Source organism: Drosophila miranda, chromosome XL, assembly GCF_003369915.1.
Source record: "Drosophila miranda strain MSH22 chromosome XL, D.miranda_PacBio2.1, whole genome shotgun sequence".
Taxonomy (NCBI): Eukaryota; Metazoa; Arthropoda; class Insecta; order Diptera; family Drosophilidae; genus Drosophila; species Drosophila miranda.
Genome location: NC_046673.1, coordinates 17,496,552 through 17,516,188, shown reverse-complemented (window position 1 = coordinate 17,516,188; position 19,637 = coordinate 17,496,552). Strand labels below are relative to the sequence as shown.

The 19,637-nt window shown below is 45.8% G+C and overlaps 1 long non-coding RNA gene across 6 annotated transcripts; it reads left to right on the top strand.

Moving 5' to 3' along the window:
• Positions 1 to 869: 869 nt before the first annotated feature.
• Positions 870 to 5,355, top strand: LOC108165168. Of its 6 annotated transcripts, none has more exons than XR_004474689.1 (5): positions 870 to 1,310; positions 1,386 to 1,511; positions 1,588 to 3,155; positions 3,231 to 4,929; positions 5,017 to 5,355. It is a non-coding gene; the product is annotated as an uncharacterized LOC108165168 (long non-coding RNA). The 6 variants fall into 6 exon arrangements; XR_004474687.1 differs by having other exon boundaries at positions 872 to 1,310; positions 1,386 to 3,155; positions 3,231 to 3,356; positions 3,433 to 4,929; XR_004474688.1 differs by having other exon boundaries at positions 873 to 1,310; positions 1,386 to 3,155; positions 5,017 to 5,142; positions 5,219 to 5,355.
• The last annotated feature ends 14,282 nt before the right edge of the window (positions 5,356 to 19,637 follow it).

The following is a 19,637-nucleotide window of genomic DNA, read 5'->3' as shown; positions in this document are numbered from 1 at the left end:
ATCCGAATCTTCGGAAGCCTATATCTCAGACAAATAGGGCCAGATCGGTAAAGGAACAACTGTCCCAGGATCGCGAGGATCCGGACTGTCGATCGGCATCAAAATCTCGGCTTCGAAAATGAGGCCGATTTTTTGAAAATTTGATGTAACCATCATGATTTTGTGCGAAAATCGTGAAAATGTGGATGTCCTTTTTTAATATGGCAATCCACTCACAGGACTCTCTTGATCACGAAAAGACATGCCATGCCCCGATCGGCTGCCGTATTGCTGAGATATAGCTTACAGAAAAAACCAGTATTACATACATACATATGTATGTACATACATATAATGAAAGGCAAATCCGAATCTTCGGAAGCCTATATCTCAGACAAATAGGGCCAGATCGGTAAAGGAACAACTGTCCCAGGATCGCGAGGATCCGGACTGTCGATCGGCATCAAAATCTCGGCTTCGAAAATGAGGCCGATTTTTTGAAAATTTAATGATGTAACCATCATGATGTTGTGCGAAAATCGTGAAAATGTGGATGTCCTTTTTTAATATGGCAATCCACTCACAGGACTCTCCTGATCACGAAAAGACATGCCATGCCCCGATCGGCTGCCGTATTGCTGAGATAAAGCGTACAGAACAAACCTCTTTGATATATGCCAGATAACAGATATTGATGGTGAACCGAAAAAATCTATGGTCGGCTTATTTTTCACCCATCGATAGTATCGATAGCACTATTGATTTAAGTTCTGCAATGCACCCTGTCTATAGACAAAGTTATGGTAAAATGTGCCAAGAAAATCACAGCCGATTGAAACATATAGACACCTTGGAAAAGTCCTTACTTCTAATTAAAAAATCAAGGAAAAGCAAGCTCAGAGATATTGTTCTGTGGAAAAGTCACTCTGAAATATTCAAGTTAATTCATTATATAAGAGAAATTCTAAGTGATAAATATCTGAAGAAGATGGTTCTGGACATAAGCACGCAGGCGATAAAGGCAAATATAAATAAAATATATGCTAGGATAAGAGAATTTGAAGAAGAATTAGAGAGGAATGCCGATTATGAAACCTGCAGCAGAATTCAGGCTGAAGTTAATCAAATGCGCGCTTATCTTAAACAGATATTAGACTTACTAAAGGAAGACCAAAGCAGCAATTAACACTGAAACAAAGTCATTGGGACCCAAAGAAGGCAATACAGAACCAGAGAAATGTCATTGCCGATCAATTAGTGGATCGAATTCAGGCCCACTTCCACGTAATCTTCCACGGACAGCACTAAGCAACTCTTATACTCGTATACTTGTAAGTACATAACTACATAAGAAGAAATAAATTATGCCGATTATGAAACCATTAATCACTAACTATTAACCATAGCCATGAACTATCAAAAATGAAACAAAGGCATTAGGATCCAAACGAAGACAGTGACACGAAGGCATCCAAAGCCAGATACAAATCTCAGCCGATCGATCAGTGGATTAAATTCAGGCTCACTTGCACGTAACCTTCCACGGAAAACACTCACAAGTTCTTAGATTCGTACAACCACACAACATAAAGCAGTTTATTCCTTTAGATACTGGTAATATGCGTACAGTATTATGGCGGACAACAGAGAGAACATTTTTGAGTGGAACGGATGCCTGACTCCGGTTACTGCAATAAATACCTCAACTATATAGATTACATTGCCAATAAAACAAGTCACTCCCACAGACATCGTTTGATAGTTATCCAGCTTCCAGATCCCTGTAGTGATGTCCCTAAATATCATAGTTTTATCCTATCTCAGTTTCCTGATGCTTCAATGCTTCCACAGAGTTTTCCCAAAAGAATTATTGAATCTGTCTGTTCATTCAAAAAGGTTTCCAGATCCCATTCAAAATTGCCATTCCATTTCCAATGTGTGGTGTCCGTGCCAGTGATTTTTGCTGCCACTGCTTCGACTTTTCCTTGTTCTGCTTTTCACCTCCTACACACTGCACTGCTTGCTTGTCGCTGCTAATTTACTGTTATGACATCAGCTGGCAGGCAGCAGCAGAAGCAGCAGCATGGTTGTGTTTTCGCTGAGGTTAAGTCGAAGGTTAAGGTGGAACTGGAAACTGCTTGGAATTGCTTGTAATTGTTCTTGTTGCCGCCTGACGCTGACGTTGTCCGAAGCGCCTGTTTAAATGTTTGTCAAAGGAAAAAGACGTGTCAACTGGCGCCGTTGTTGCTGTTTGGTCCCCCCATTGCCACCACTCACTCTCCCACCCTTCCGCTCTCCCGCAGTGCTGTCTCTCATCTCCATCTTCGAAAATGAGGCCGATTTTTTGAAAATTTAATGATGTAACCATCATGATATTTTGCGAAAATCGTGAAAAAGTGGATGTCCTTTTTTAATATGGCAATCCACTCACAGGACTCTCCTGATCACGAAAAGACATGCCATGCCCCGATCGGCTGCCGTATGGCAGAGATAAAGCGTACAGAACAAACCTCTTTGATATATGCCAGATAACAGATATTGATGGTGAACCGAAAAAATCTATGGTCGGCTTATTTTTCTCCCATCGATAGTATCGATAGCACTATTGATTTAAGTTCTGCGATGCACCCTGTCTATAGTCAAAGTTATAGTAAAATGTGCCAAGAAAATCACAGCCGATTGATACATAGACACCTTGGAAAAATCGTTACTTCTAATTAAAAAATCAAGGAAAAGCAAGCTCAGAGATATTGTTCTGTGGAAAAGTCACTCTGAAATATTCAAGTTAATTCATTATATAAAAGAAATTCTAAGTGATAAATATCTGAAGAAGATGGCTCTGGACATAAGCACGCAGGCGATAAAGGCAAATATAAATAAAATATATGCCAGGATAAGAGAATTTGAAGAAGAATTAGAGAGGAATGCCGATTATGAAACCTGCAGCAGAATTCAGGCTGAAGTTAATCAAATGCGCGCTTATCTTAAACAGATATTAGACTTACTAAAGGAAGACCAAAGCAGCAATTAACACTGAAACAAAGTCATTGGGACCCAAAGAAGGCAATACAGAACCAGAGAAAAGTTATTGCCGATCAATTAGTGGATCGAATTCAGGCCCACTTCCACGTAATCTTCCACGGACAGCACTAAGCAACTCTTATACTCGTATACTTGTAAGTACATAACTACATAAGAAGAAATAAATTATGCCGATTATGAAACCATTAATCACTAACCATTAACCATAGCCATGAACTATCAAAGATGAAACAAAGGCATTAGGATCCAAACGAAGACAGTGACACGAAGGCATCCAAAGCCAGATACAAATCTCAGCCGATCGATCAGTGGATTAAATTCAGGCTCACTTGCACGTAACCTTCCACGGAAAACACTCACAAGTTCTTAGATTGGTACAACCACACAACATAAAGCAGTTTATTCCTTTAGATACTGGTAATATGCGTACAGTATTATGGCGGACAACAGAGAGAACATTTTTGAGTGGAACGGATGCCTGACTCCGGTTACTGCAATAAATACCTCAACTATATAGATTCCATTGCCAATAAAACAAGTCACTCCCACAGACATCGTTTGATAGTTATCTAGCTTCCAGATCCCTGTAGTGATGTCCCTAAATATCATAGTTTTATCCTATCTCAGTTTCCTGATGCTTCAATGCTTCCACAGAGTTTTCCCAAAAGAATTATTGAATCTGTCTGTTCATTCAAAAAGGTTTCCAGATCCCATTCAAAATTGCCATTCCATTTCCAATGTGTGGTGTCCGTGCCAGTGATTTTTGCTGCCACTGCTTCGACTTTTCCTTGTTCTGCTTTTCACCTCCTACACACTGCACTGCTTGCTTGTCGCTGCTAATTTACTGTTATGACATCAGCTGGCAGGCAGCAGCAGAAGCAGCAGCATGGTTGTGTTTTCGCTGAGGTTAAGTCGAAGGTTAAGGTGGAACTGGAAACTGCTTGGAATTGCTTGTAATTGTTCTTGTTGCCGCCTGACGCTGACGCTGACGTTGTCCGAAGCGCCCGTTTAAATGTTTGTCAAAGGAAAAAGACGTGTCAACTGGCGCCGTTGTTGCTGTTTGGTCCCCCCATTGCCACCACTCACTCTCCCGCCCTTCCGCTCTCCCGCAGTGCTGTCTCTCATCTCCATCTTCGAAAATGAGGCCGATTTTTTGAAAATTTAATGATGTAACCATCATGATATTTTGCGAAAATCGTGAAAAAGTGGATGTCCTTTTTTAATATGGCAATCCACTCACAGGACTCTCCTGATCACGAAAAGACATGCCATGCCCCGATCGGCTGCCGTATGGCAGAGATAAAGCGTACAGAACAAACCTCTTTGATATATGCCAGATAACAGATATTGATGGTGAACCGAAAAAATCTATGGTCGGCTTATTTTTCACCCATCGATAGTATCGATAGCACTATTGATTTAAGTTCTGCGATGCACCCTGTCTATAGTCAAAGTTATGGTAAAATGTGCCAAGAAAATCACAGCCGATTGAAACATATAGACACCTTGGAAAAATCCTTACTTCTAATTAAAAAATCAAGGAAAAGCAAGCTCAGAGATATTGTTCTGTGGAAAAGTCACTCTGAAATATTCAAGTTAATTCATTATATAAAAGAAATTCTAAGTGATAAATATCTGAAGAAGATGGCTCTGGACATAAGCACGCAGGCGATAAACGCAAATATAAATAAAATATATGCTAGGATAAGAGAATTTGAAGAAGAATTAGAGAGGAATGCCGATTATGAGACCTGCAGCAGAATTCAGGCTGAAGTTAATCAAATGCGCGCTTATCTTAAACAGATATTAGACTTACTAAGGAAGACCAAAGCAGCAATTAACACTGAAACAAAGTCATTGGGACCCAAAGAAGGCCGCGACGGACGCGACGGACGCGACAGGAAAAAGGTTCGTATACTTGTAAGTACATAACTACATAAGAAGAAATAAATTATGCCGATTATGAAACCATTAATCACTAACTATTAACCATAGCCATGAACTATCAAAAATGAAACAAAGGCATTAGGATCCAAACGAAGACAGTGACACGAAGGCATCCAAAGCCAGATACAAATCTCAGCCGATCGATCAGTGGATTAAATTCAGGCTCACTTGCACGTAACCTTCCACGGAAAACACTCACAAGTTCTTAGATTCGTACAACCACACAACATAAAGCAGTTTATTCCTTTAGATACTGGTAATATGCGTACAGTATTATGGCGGACAACAGAGAGAACATTTTTGAGTGGAACGGATGCCTGACTCCGGTTACTGCAATAAATACCTCAACTATATAGATTACATTGCCAATAAAACAAGTCACTCCCACAGACATCGTTTGATAGTTATCCAGCTTCCAGATCCCTGTAGTGATGTCCCTAAATATCATAGTTTTATCCTATCTCAGTTTCCTGATGCTTCAATGCTTCCACAGAGTTTTCCCAAAAGAATTATTGAATCTGTCTGTTCATTCAAAAAGGTTTCCAGATCCCATTCAAAATTGCCATTCCATTTCCAATGTGTGGTGTCCGTGCCAGTGATTTTTGCTGCCACTGCTTCGACTTTTCCTTGTTCTGCTTTTCACCTCCTACACACTGCACTGCTTGCTTGTCGCTGCTAATTTACTGTTATGACATCAGCTGGCAGGCAGCAGCAGAAGCAGCAGCATGGTTGTGTTTTCGCTGAGGTTAAGTCGAAGGTTAAGGTGGAACTGGAAACTGCTTGGAATTGCTTGTAATTGTTCTTGTTGCCGCCTGACGCTGACGCTGACGTTGTCCGAAGCGCCTGTTTAAATGTTTGTCAAAGGAAAAAGACGTGTCAACTGGCGCCGTTGTTGCTGTTTGGTCCCCCCATTGCCACCACTCACTCTCCCGCCCTTCCGCTCTCCCGCAGTGCTGTCTCTCATCTCCGGTGTCCTCTACGCGGCGACAGGTCCCAGACACGGAACCAAAGACAAAGAAAAATGGTCCACGTTTCATTGGGGTATGGTTCTTGTTGCTGTTGCATCTGTTCCCTGTTGGTGTACCCTGTTGGTATTTGTGGCATACAAGGGTCTCCTGTATGCGTGGGTATGTATGTAACAGATCTTCGACTCCATATGCTTGGAGCCCATAATTTTTTTTGTTTAGATATCTACACGTATCTCTTGATGTACAGAAAATTCCTAGTGCAAGAGTTTTGGGTAGAGCCCATGTGCCAGGCTTTTTTCGAAGACCACAAGATCTGATGAGCGGGTGGGTATCCCACAGTCGGAATATCTTCTGTATATTTTCTATATAGGTGGGGGGCTGTGGCTGTTGCAGCTTCTGGTGTTGGGCAAGGCAACGAACAGGATAAAATCCGCTGTTTACATTCTCTAATTTCGCTTGTTCATTGTCCAGCGAAGCGTTTCGCGTGCATCACCCCAACCAGCAGCACCCCCCATCCGCCACTCCCCTCTCGAGAAGAAAATGGGGAAAATAGGAAAAAAGTGAACTTTGCTTGGCCAGTTGACCAACAGACCGCTGGAGAAATTAAGCCGAGTATCCATATCCGTTGTCTCAACTGCAGGCCATCCTGCTCTATCGGCCATCGGCCATGGGGTTTTCGTTTCTTTCGTTTCGTTTTGGCCTGTGGAAAGCATCTTCTCTTTGCTTTTCATTTGGCTGCCTAGCTGCCTAGCCTGGCAAAAGATTTCAAAGTAATGTTACATCAACTGGAAATCACTTGCACATACGAGTGTTCGTACTCAGAGCCTCCTCACAGGAGACCACTCACAGCCCGAACGATATCGCATTCACTTGGTAAGGGCAGGGGCAGGGGCAGGGGCAGCAGCACCTGCTGACATCTCCTGGCAAATTCTCGCCTTTGTTCTTCTGCCTCAGTCAGCATTTTGCAGGCAGACGCTCCGGCAAAGTTTTCTACTTGCTTTGTTGCAACACATATATCGATGTACGGGTACCACTTACTCCTACATACATCTATCCCTGAAAAGACTGAGACTGATTCGATACTGATGGACAGGACCGAAGTAGAAATGCACTTGTTCCTTCGAGATGGTCCAATATTTGTTGAGAATTTCCTTGAAACAATTGCAGGTTTTCGTAAGAGAGATAAAAACTGTTGTAATTGTATTTTTTCTATTAAAATACCAATCCCTTTTTATTTTTTTAGGTTTTTACGCAAGTTTAATTTGTCTTCCAGCATATTTTGGGCTATACGCTTTGTGCGTCTTTCCAAAAGAAGATTACAGCTTAGACAGCGTTCTAAATGTATATTAGGGTTAAATATTAATGTAATAATCATTTCAAATAATCAACTTGCACTGTCTTTACGATGCCTGTGCCCCCGTCGGCGTCTCCCTGCCGTTTATGGGCTCAAGAAGTTGGTAAAGCAAAGTTGGCTACTGAAATACCGTTGACAAGCGTGCTCGTATGTGTTGCTGCTTTCGCTGCAGTTTGCCAGTTTGTTGGAAGTAATAAAAGTGTAGAGCAGAACACTGACTGCATTGTCGCTGTAGTTGCCTCTAATTCGCACAAATGGAAAAAATGTAAGCGAATTTCTTATGTTCATTAACTCGCTGCCCCCGTCGCCGCCTGGCGACACACTTGTGTGTCTTTGAGTCAGTTGGACATGTTGCAAGCTTTTGTGTGGCACCATCCCCATATCCAGCACTGGGACGGGGACTAGCACCATCAGCACTGATGGCAGCACCACGGACTCTCTGCAACATGATGCTATTTTTATTAGCCTGACACACAGCATGGCGCTCGCTTGTTGCGGCCACAACGAAAGGTCAAATTTGTTAGTCAAGTTCAAGGCGTGAGAAGTAAAACAAAGCCCCCAAAGTGGGAGACTAAATTCATACAAAAATGCGGCTGACTTTTAGGGTGACGATATTGATAAAGATACTGACTAGACTGATTTCAAATAAAGGTGCGATTCAGCACGTTTTGGGGAGAAGGAGGTGCAGCTTTTATGGTTGTATTTCTGCAGAAAGAACGGGACAAGAGTCCAGGCTTTATCTTTAGTGCAGAGAAAGTAGTGCAACTACCATCCAAAGGCACTTGCCAGAAGAACTGCAGCGACGAAAACTCTTGGGGGATTGACTTTAATTGAGAAGGCGATTCGAATCATCGAAATATGTACATGTTTCCACAGGAATATATATGGCAATGTCTGTTTAAAAGAATCAAAGAAAAGCCACTCTAAAAAATATGAAAGTTAATTTACAAAAGTATTTCTGAAATGTATCTATTAACCTTGAAGGCCACGCAGTTGATATAAAAGTTCAACAAGCTTATGCCAAAATGCGAATACTAGAATCGTTGCTAGGGTCATAATACCTCTGAAAATCTTCATGTAGAGGGGCCTCAACTTCTGGATCAATTTCAACAGGTACAAATCCTTGAAGTGCAGTCTCAGAACGAAATTATCAATTCAGTTCAATATGCGTAGAGCAATATACAGACAACTGAAATGGATAATCCAATCATAGCTCATAGTTCATAATAATAATAAATAATAACAAAACTCTTACGCGTTCTTTCAGTTTATGGATTATCAAAAATCTATCTTTATCGCTTTTGTATTCTTCCATCTCCATAAAGAGATTTTTGCTAAACGATTAGGTTATGATGGATATTTAAACTTGAAATATATGCTAGTATTAAGAGACTACTGGGGAAATGTGATGCTGCCATAATTAGATCAGAAATCAGTGAAAATTATTTACAGTTTGGCGGAGTGCGCGAGGACTTCTGATTTCTCAAGGAAAAGTACTCGATATATTTGAGTAATAAAGATCTTTTGGCTTATCCCGATTGATTAAAATGCTGACCCTGCATCAAATCAAATTTGTAAGTGGAGCTCCACCTGTTTACCCCCCATTTGCCCACTTTCTTTTCGGCATTCAATGGCCTATCAGCATATTGTGGGACGTGTGCCGTTTCCCCAAACCGCAAGCCCCAAAAACAGTTCATATTACAAAACCAATTTGGGGGCTATCGTTTTTTGTTTTTTTTTTTTCGTTTCGTTTCGTTGGTCTTTAAACTGTCAAAGCCCCAAAGGTGCCAGCGCCTGCCCCTGCCTCTGAGCGGTGGTGTGAAGAGCAGGAGGCGCTGGCGGTGGCAGTGGAGGTGGAGGTGGAGGTGGAGGAGGCTGGGCGGCAAACAGGTCGCAGCTGCATGAGGCAGCGGCAGAAGGCTCTGGGGGCCTCTTGAGTGGACTCAAGTCGAGTGCTGATCATGCTCTCAGCTCACGCAAAATAGTCGTGCACGATTCGCTTCGTGATTTTGTGTAACGAAGCGCCCAAAAAATCTTTCTATATATATTTACTATATATATATATCTAGTTGGATAGTTAAAGATTTTGGTGGGTAGGTAAGGGGAGGGTGGGGTGGGGGGCTGTGCAACGAGGATCTCATGACCAAAATGAAAACAACAAAATAACAAAGCAAAATACGCTGGAAATTCATCTTGTCGCTCTGCCCAGTGCCGGTGCCGGTGCCGGGGCCGAAGCCATAGACGGTACCAAAGCCGATGCCCTGGACTCGACTCGGACTGGACTGGACCGGACCAGAATCCCTAGATCCTCCGCCCTCCAATCACCCATAAAGCTCTCTGCCCTCGATCTGTTCTGCGGTTCTGGGGCGACACTTGTGCATCATTTTGGTGACTTTTGCTCTTCCCATCCCGCAGGGTCAATGGAATTGGGGGATCAGCTGAGGCTGCCCCTTCGAATGATATTATTATTAAGTTTTATGTCAACTAAAGGACAATGTCCTCAGAGTAAGCGTCTGATAAATATATTACTACTATTCTGAGCTGCCTATCCTTTTATCAATATTCTGCCCTGAACCGGTATCGATGGTGTTCTATGACTAAAGGGAATTCCCTTCCATACAATTGGAAATTCTCTTCATGTGAGCCTTTTGGGCAGCTTCCCATCGCAGAGTGTTGCCCCATCCCATCCCTGCTGCTGCTCCAAGTGTATTCCCAGTTCGTGATGTTCGATTGATCGAGGCTCGCCCTCGCCCTGGCCATCTCGAAGAGCAGAGCAGAGCAGAGCAGAGCAGAGCAGAGCAGAGTGTTTTGTCTTACCTTGAAAATCGCTGACTGCTCAGAGAGCAACTGCTACGGTGGTCGATGATGTTGGGGCTGGCTCCGTTCGCTGGGTCGTCGCTGCTTCGTGTTTCATCGCTTGGAGACTCATCTAGAGACCATCTATGTCTATGTTGTCTCCGACTTGGACTTGGACTCAGACGGAGATGGAGATGAAGACTGAGACTGAGCCTGCGACTGAGCTGGGGCTTATTCCAAATGCCTGCCAGTTATTTGCTCCCATTGTTCGCAGTTCGTGGCTCAATATTGCGTCGTATGGCCCGGCCCTCCTGCTTCCCTCCTTCTTGGTCTGGGGCCTGGGATGGGGGCCAGTGTAGGGGGGAACGACGCACGCCAGCTTTCGTTTTTCGTGTCCTGCGTTCCTGCCCCGAGTCTTTTGTCTTATTTGATTTATGAGTTTTATTGTTGACTCTCCTCTGGTGCTGGTGCTGGTGGTGGTGCGGTGGTGGTGGTGGTGCTCTCTGGAGGAGCTCTGAGCGAGTGTTCTCCTCTGATCCTCCTTGGCTCCTGCCTCCCCACCCATCTCTGGCGCTGTTCAATGGTATTTTGGGGCACAAGTAGCGTGCTTTGATTTCCCCATGCAGTTTGGCCCCCGATGTTGATGTCTTTCCTTCTCCTTTTCCTTTTCCTCCTGCTGCCAAATTTGGTCTTTGGCCAAGCTCCATGTTTGTCTCTGCCCCTCGCACGCTCTCTCTGTCTGTCTGGCTGTCTGTCTGTCTGGCTGTCTGTCTGTCTGGCTGTCTGTCTCTACGAGTATCTGTCTGTCTCTGGCCATAGATCATTGGGATCCCTCCGATCGCCTGGCTGGGAGACAAGTGCGACTCGACTCGGTATCGGCATCGGCCTGTTGCGTGGGCGTGGGAAAAATTTTGCCAACTAATTAGGCAATTGACAAGGAGCCGAGCAGGAGCAGCAGAGAAGGAAGAGGAGTCACACAGCAGCCGAGGATCAATCGATTTATGTTGCCTTCAGAGTGGAGGATGGGAATAATTCGGAATATGTTGAGGTAGGTCTTGGGCCACTTTTCTGCTCAGGTGTGATGGTTCGGAAGGAGAAGGAACGGTATCTTTATGGAGAATACAGTTTTTATTAGGCCAGTAAATATTTGTTTTTAAGAGAGTTAAGATTGTGTGAGGTAATACGAATATTTGGTAGAGAGAACTGTTGGTGTTCCAAGATAAAATATTTCAACGATTTGTGCAATCGTTCAATGGAACGTAGGGTGGTCTATCTCATTGCTGGTCATAAGATATGATTAGGGAATACTTTATTTCTATATGGATTGATAATTACAGTGATAGCTCTAAGGATTTATTTCCCCAAAAATGGGGGGAATCAGGATATCTTTTTGATGATATACTGATCCGATGAGTTTGCTTATATGGTTTGAAGGGAATTATTCGAGAGAGATCTTTGGGTCAGCTAATCGGCTAATCTTTGACTGTCAGCTCCGATAGCGAGAGCTCCATGTAGTCGTCCACTCCATCTAAGTCCATGTCCATGTCCATGTCCCTGTCCCTGTCGCTGTCTCGAATATTTCCCTTTCCTCTGGCTGGACAAAGTGTCACCTCCAATGAGAGAGGCTGGTCAGCGGTTTGGAGTTCGTCAGGTCTGGAGATCAGGTGAGAGGAAGAACTGAATAATAAATTGTGAAAACTGTGCCCCAAAGACGCAGTAAAAGTTGTGCGTTTTGTTCGGTATTGGAAGTTTTTGTATGTGGCTTTGGTTTTTTGGTTTCGGTTTTCGGGGGACTGCGGCGATTCAGATTGGGATCGGACAACGGAGTGCTACAACCACGACGGCGCGTTCCCGATTCTCGATTCAATTCGCTTCCTCGTTCATCTCCAGCTCCAGCTCCAGCTCTGGCTCTGGAGTCCTCCTCTGTTCTTTTCTGTTCTTTTCTGTTCTGTTCTGGCCATGGAGCCTGGAGCTGGCTGCCTCTCGTCTCTCTCGTCTCGCTGCGAATTAAGCTGTTGACACATAACATCATGTCGCACTTGTCTGCTGGCACAAATCTCGCCAGGTGAGTGGAAACGCGCGCGCAACATGAGCCCAAAAGTCGGCCCCAGCCCCAGCCCCGGCCCCGGCCCCGGCCTCGGACCCAGCCTCAGTGCCAGAGTTGGAGTCACAGTTTTGTCCCGGAGCAAACACACAAAAAGAGGCACCATGTCGAGTGCAACAACAGCGGCTACAACTGCCACAACAGCCACAAGAGTCGTAGTCGTCGTCGTCGTCGTCGTCGTCGTCGTCGTCGTCGTCATCGTCTTGGTGGAGGAACGACAGGCGGGCCCAGGTCTGAGAGTAGGAAATCGGACCATGAAGATGACGACGCTGGTCAAAAGCTTTTGGCAAATCTTGCGGCATGTTGTCGCTGTTGCTGCTGTTGTTGTTGTTTTTGTTGCTGTCGCTGCCCATGACCACGACAAGGCTGCCACGGAGCCATAGCTATGCCACAGCCACGAAAGCACCCAACAGCAACAACAGCAACAACAACATTGAACGACGCGACGTTGGCAATTTGTGATTGGATTTTGTGGCAAACTGTTGGTTGACTGAGAACTGAGAACCGAGAACCCTAGCCTCAGCGATCATCAAATTGATTCTCTATACGACGCAGAATGGCCATAAAGTTTCGGGGTCCCAGTGGGGTCTGGCACGGACCTGTCATCGTCTTTGAAGGGACCTCCATTCCGAATCCGATTCTCACTTCATTTTCTCGACTTGAACTTCCAAATGGTTCAGATTCAGAGCTCAAGAGCTCTTTCTGGTCTGAGGTGCATCAAAGAAAGTATCGTAAGTGATTCTATACGGATCCACAGACCCCTCGTTTCCGTGAGTAAGTCTTTCGTAATCTTTCATGGACAATCCCACCGATCTTTTCATGTTGTAGCCACAATATGTTGCCACCTAATCCTGTAGAAATATTTATCCTAGAGCCCTGAAATGGTGTACATTTATTTATCTTGTTTTGCGAGGCTTTCCAGTCAATCCCTCTATTGACGCCCACTGGGTTACACACTCTGGGCACTGGGACGAGGAGAGAGGGAGATGCATCCATTTGAGGGTCTGGTGGGCGGCCTGCATCACTCATACGCCTTGTGGCCTGACGAGGGAATGTGCTGTGTGGGGGAGGTGCTGCTGCGGAAGTCGCCATTTTTGTTTTCTGGCCAGCCCCAGCATCATCAATTCCCACTGACACGTCATCCATCTTGGGCAGGGGACGAGGAGTCCAGGAGGCGGACGACGCACACAGAGAGGGAGGTAGGGAGAGAGAGAGAGAGAGAGAGCAGAAGGCCTGCGGCAAAAGTCCTTTATACGACCTCTGGCGCCAAAATGCTGCGACCCCTAAACCAGGCAACAAACAAGAGCATCAGTGGGGGAAGGAGGAGCGGGAGGAGCGGAGCGGCAGGAGCCAGGACGAGGCAGCAACTGGGGAGCCGTAGTCCGCACAAGATTAGAAAATTCGACGTTGTGCAGCAGGCAAAATTAAAATGGCGACGAGGCACGTCAGGAGCAGCAGCAACAGGGGCAGAGGGCAGGGGGCAGGGGGCAGGCGGGGACCCAACGGTGGACAGACCCCGGCCAGGCCCGGCATCACGAATGCAAGGATGTGAGAATGGAGGATGGAGGGTAACGGCACACTGTGGGGACTCGTCCCAGGGCTGCTGCAGCCATTAAAATCCACAGCTGCCTGTGCACTTGGGCCAGGACCAGGAGGAGCTGCAGGAGCAGGAGCAGGAGGAGGGAGGTATGGCACGTAAAATGGTCGTCGGCGTTTGCAACGCACGCAAGGACATTTGAAGGATAAAGTCGCGTGCAGTGCAACAGCAGCGGCAGCAGCAGCTGCACTGAGCTGCCGTTACTTGGCATACGAAATAAACCTGCCACACCACACCACACCACACCACGACACACCAAGACCAGGCCCCCAAAGTTGCATGCCACACTGCTACTCTACCTCCCCCTCCTGGAGCCTGGAGGAGGCGTGTGTGGCGGGGGCACGCGGCACGGGGCGGGAGCGGAAGCGCGACTAAAGTAGTAGAAAAATTGAGTAGTAAATAAATGATAAACGAAAATAAAATGCAAGGACCCTCTCTCCTACACACACACACACACACACGTGCTCTCTGACAGGATTACAAGAATGCTCGAAGGACCAACAATGCCTGGCTTTATAGAGTGGCGGTGACGGGGGTGGAGTGCGAGGGAATGTGTGGCAAGCATCCTTCCTACAGAATGACTGCAGTGGGGTTCCTGGTCCTGCTCCCTAGTCCTGCTGCTCCTTTTTCCTCTCAGCGTGTGCCTGCTGCAGTTTTTGGTGGCAACTAAATTCACATTTGCTGTACTGTACTGTCGTAGAGCCCCCAGATAACGGCCCATCCACACACAGGCCCCAGCCGCTACCTTTCCGAAAACAAAAAAAAAAGGCCCAAAATCTTAACCATCTTTACACTTCTGGGTACTCTTCCTGCCGCATCCGGGGTGTATCCGATTCGACAGGGAATCCCTGCCTTTGAGGAGTGATGAAAGCGTTCCAGAGAGACAGGACTATCAGGACTATCAGCAGCCCCCCTTTCTGTTGGGGCATACACTCCCGATCAAGTCTGAAAGTGGGCAAGGAAAAACTGACTATTTTTGCAAGCAAATTGTCGCATAAGTCCCATCCTGGAAGCAATCCGTTATCCGGAAACCACACAAAAACAGAAAAACCCCCAAGATATTCGTATGATATGAAGCCATTCGGCTAATTAAGGTCTCGGCCTTCTGCCATAATAATGATCAGAGTAGAGTGCTGCCTGCCAGCGATGCCGCACAGCGAAGCTCACAAATAAATTAAATTCAATTTTCGAAGCCCAGGAAACATTTTCATGGCTCAACTCTGGTGCTGACCTCTGGTCCACAGCCACAGCCAACGGTAATCAGTGCCACATAACGCACTCAGCGGTGGGGCGGCAGAGAGCCTAGTCCCAGTCCTAGGCCCAGATCTAAGTCCAAGCCCGAACCCGAACTCTGGAAACTCCGACTGAAGTGAAACGCGCCACGCAAAAATCACAAAAATCGTGCGTGCCCTTAAGACGCTCATAAAAAACGGCAAAACAGCAAACGGCGAATGGCAAATGGCAAAACGGGGAAAGAGTGGCAAGTGGCAAGCGGGAAGAGGCAAGCGGGAAGAGGGAAGGGGGAGAACTTAGCCTGCCCAGAACCACTAAAAATGTTTTGCTTAGGCAACCGAAAAAAAGGAGCAAAGCAAAAGTGCAGCATAGAAGTGGATTTACTTGGCCAAAAGATGGAAAATAGAGGCTGTGGGGATACCTATTGTCAGAGTCGAAAGTAGCGTAGGACTTTTCCCCATATTCGTTAGAAAATAAGTATAGATTCGATCAATAAAAGTACATATTCAATATGTCTCTAAGATTCGCTGACTTTTTTGATAATTTTTGATTGGCTTTCCCAGGCATTTTCTCTCCAACACATCCATATATACCCCACATTCTACCCAGTAAAACAAATGCTTTGAACTGAGGTCGCTGTTGGCTCAGCGGCAAGGGGGGTAATGCAGTGCGGCTGGGTGTGGGTATTGGGGCACAGAGAGGGGAGGGCTGGCCCCTGCACTGCTGCACGTAAGGCACGACTTTTTATTATGCTTTACGTTCTTGGCTCTCGCGATGGGGCCAACGGCGCCCACCCGCCTGCGCTTTTTGTCTGCTCGCCCCACTCCCACTCCCACTAGCCCCAACTCCCCCTAAGCTCTGCCCCTCCCCGCCCACCTCTCATCAGGGAGGGCAGAGAATCGCTACGAAAATCTGCGCATTTTTCGACGATCCCCATTGCCATTGGAATGCATAAGAGCCACAAAAAAAAAGAGCAACGTGAGGAAAAAGAAGAGCAGAGCAGCCAGAGAGAGACAGAGAGGGATATGGAGAGAGATATAGGGTAGTGGGGGAGCGAGGGAGTGGGAAAATAGTGCACCGAATGTCATTCGCAATGCTCGCTTTTCCGCTCGCAGATCTCTCAAACGATCGCAAGTTTATGGCGCCCGCAACTTGCAGCAAAAAGAAGCAGGAGGCAAATAGGAAAAAAGCTAAACAGAAAATTGAATGCAGCTCCGCTGTGGAATAACCCCTGCAGTACCCTCCCCCATGACTGAAGATGCGATGAGTTTCGGGATACCACTACGATATGGTTATGGTTATGGTTATGGTAATCAGAGAAGAGACCGGTGCAAAATTGAACGAGAACTACATTTCTTGTACCCATATCATCAGTCAACTTATGTTGGTCCTCCCAGAGAACTCAGAGGTACTATCTGAAAAGGGAGGTTCACGTACGAGTTGTATCCCTCTAGAAGAAATATCTTTTGCTATGGGTTTCCCTTTAACCACATACGTTTTACGCATAATTGAACATCTTAAGCAGCTTTAAGAGTCACTTAATCCGACTATGATCTGCTATTAGACCGCATTGAATGGCTTCTCATTCATACATGTGGGTACAATGCTCGATGGGAAGGACCCACAACAATAATCATTGCACGAGTGGTGCTTGTGTGGCATGGCATATGGTGCATCTGCAATCTCTGACAGAAGAAGCAACGAAATATATAATTGGAATTAGCGTTAATTAAAAAGAACATGGCGAAAAACGGACAAAGGAAACCCCGATTCAAATTCACCTGCAAAAGAGGGTCGGGATAGCACACAAAGGCGGGCGGAGGAGGAGGGTGTCACAGCGCTCCTCCACCGCCAATGCGGTGTTAGCTGTATGCGGGTGCCATTCAATCAATATCCATCCAGAGCTTGTCAAAGTCCCCGTCCCTTGCCCTTTCCTTGCCTTTCCCTTTTCCAGCTCCTATGTGCATGTGACCAGCATCGTCATCGCCATCGTCATATAGCCATCGCCATATAACCCAACCGACTCAAATGTGCCCAATATCCAGCAGCTATATCTGCACCTATAGCTCCTCGATTTTGTCCCCATACATATCGGCCCAGCCATGCCACGCCCATGCATGTTAACGCCTCCACCAATTTGATTGGCCAACGGAGCAGCTCCCTCCACACACATCAAGACACAAAAAGAAAAACACACCGAAAAAAAAAAATGCAAGGAAAATGAAAACGAAGGAAAAAAATTGTTCGTTTTTTTGCATTTGCGAAAATAGTGCAATTTGTATACCCTCATAAATGGGGGATGTGAACAAAGGGGTCTATGGATTCTATGGATACTCGGCTCTCACTCCATATAAGATTCGCAATAATTATAATAAAATACCTTAGAAATTTGGCATTACTAGATTTCGATGTGATTTTATATCCAAAAGACTCTTCATTTTAGAAAAAAACTTTCAAGGTCTAGGGTTAGGACTATCATCATTTATACTATAAATGCATCTTTGTATCCATTTTAAACATCAAGAGATAAAGTGTTCTATTGTGCCCATTTCGTAGAGCATTTCCCAGCTCGGGTTATCCTTCCTTCAGTTTTGCATATTCCTTAAATTTGTTGCTTTTTTTTTTGCTCTCTATCACACACAGAAATGGACATTTTTTAATTCTTCTTTCTTCATCTGCTTCGGCTTCGGCTTCTGGTCCTTATTCGTCGTCTTCCACGTATCTTTTTTTTGTTGCTAATCAAAAAGCATAACAGGAAGAAGGCAGAACAGCCACCCGACCCTGCCCCATCCCATTGGGGTGGCCAAAACTATATACATATCTCTGGCCCCATCTCGTGGGGAGACGACACCCTGCAGCAGCACTCTCCACATCCACATCCACATCCACATCCTGGTTATGTTTGCAGTCGAATAAACAGCATCAATTCATCACACATGCAACAACAGCAACAAAATGGCGCCACCAGGCCCAGGACGAGGACAGAGCCCACGCCAGAGCCAGAGCCAGAGCCAGAGCCGTGGATATATAGCGCACACCCAATCCTTATATCCCACCCCCCGCCCCCCCAACAAGACAACAAAAAGTGCAACCCAATGCCGATGCTGCTCCTGCTGGATGGCTGGATGGGTGGATGGTTGGGTGTCCTGCCCCATTTGGTGGCAAGCAGGCAGCAGCCCCGAAGCTCTCGCAGCACTAAATCAACATTTCACTTTGATGAATGATGACCAATGTCCAGGCGCGGGTGTCCACGCCGATAGAGTCCTGTGCGCGGCCCAGTCCTGGTTCGGCCTGAACCCCCACATCCACGTCGAGGCGCCGCAGCGCAGCGCAGCGCAGCATGCAACATCCACAGCACACAACAGCAACAGAAAAGAAAGGACAACAACAACAACAACAAAAATGAATGGCTAAAGAAAAAGGAATGGAAAATATAGCCGGGGAAAAATTGCAAAACAAGCAGAAAACTGGAAAAACTGTTGGGCGCAGCAACACACACACAAGGATAGTGGGTGAATGGGGGGGATGGGGAAAAAAATTGTGCAGAAGAGGAGGCTGAAAATAGACACAAGCACTAATCGAATTATTGCCACTGCAGAGGAGCTGCAGCCCATCTGCCCCTGCCCCTGACGCAGCCCCTGCCACCCACTAGCCATTACCCCCCAACCGTCCACACCCACATGCCACATGCCATATGCCACATGCTACCCTCTTCTAACCCACTTCAGTTGTCCTGCTCTCTCCACACACACATGGAGAGCAATGAAGAGAGAGAGAGAGAGAGAGAAATAGTGCTTCCTCGTTTCTTGCTTTGTAATTAAAAAGAAAAATACCAAAAAAAAAAAAAAAAAATGGGAGTGTAAAGGAAAAGCAATGGAAAATGAAGGAGGCAGAAGAGTCCTGGTGGAAAGGATGGGGCGTTTACTGGTGGTGGGGGCGGGGGGACCAATGCATATGCATATGGATATGGATATAGATGCGTGGCACTGTGCTTCCCTGTGTGCGAGTCGCCTATCGATGCTGACCAACCAAAATCGAACAGAGTCGAGAGTCGAGCGTGGCGAGCTCTGGACATATAACCCCAAAAAATGTAGCGCCCCAGAAAGGACGAGGAAAGAGCGGCGCAATAGTCTTCCTTATGTGTACCGCAATAAACAAAAAATCCGAACATAAATTAAATGTCCGTGACAGAACCGAACCAAAAGCCAAAGCGAACACCACAAACCACCATATCCCTATGGGAACCAACCCGCCCACTGGCACCACCCCATAGCCCCACCCCGAGGAGAGTTCTCTTTCTCAACGCCGCTAATCAATGCAGCACAAGTTTTTACCATTTTCAACTCTGTAAGCCGTCCCTGATCCGCCGATTTGTCGTTGCTTGTTTCTTAAGCCCCAAGATCCCCCTCTTAATGGCCATTTTCGTTGCCAATCAGTTATTAAATCGTTTCGATTGAAGGCTAAGCTTCCCAAGAATTAAAGGTACAATTTTTACGAGAGATGGGTCCCATTTCTATATTTATGTAAAAAAAAATTCACTCGTACAAAAATCAATCAAGTAACCTTTTGGAGCCTGCTGTCATTTTCTCTCGTGGCACCACAGAAATCTCAGTTTAG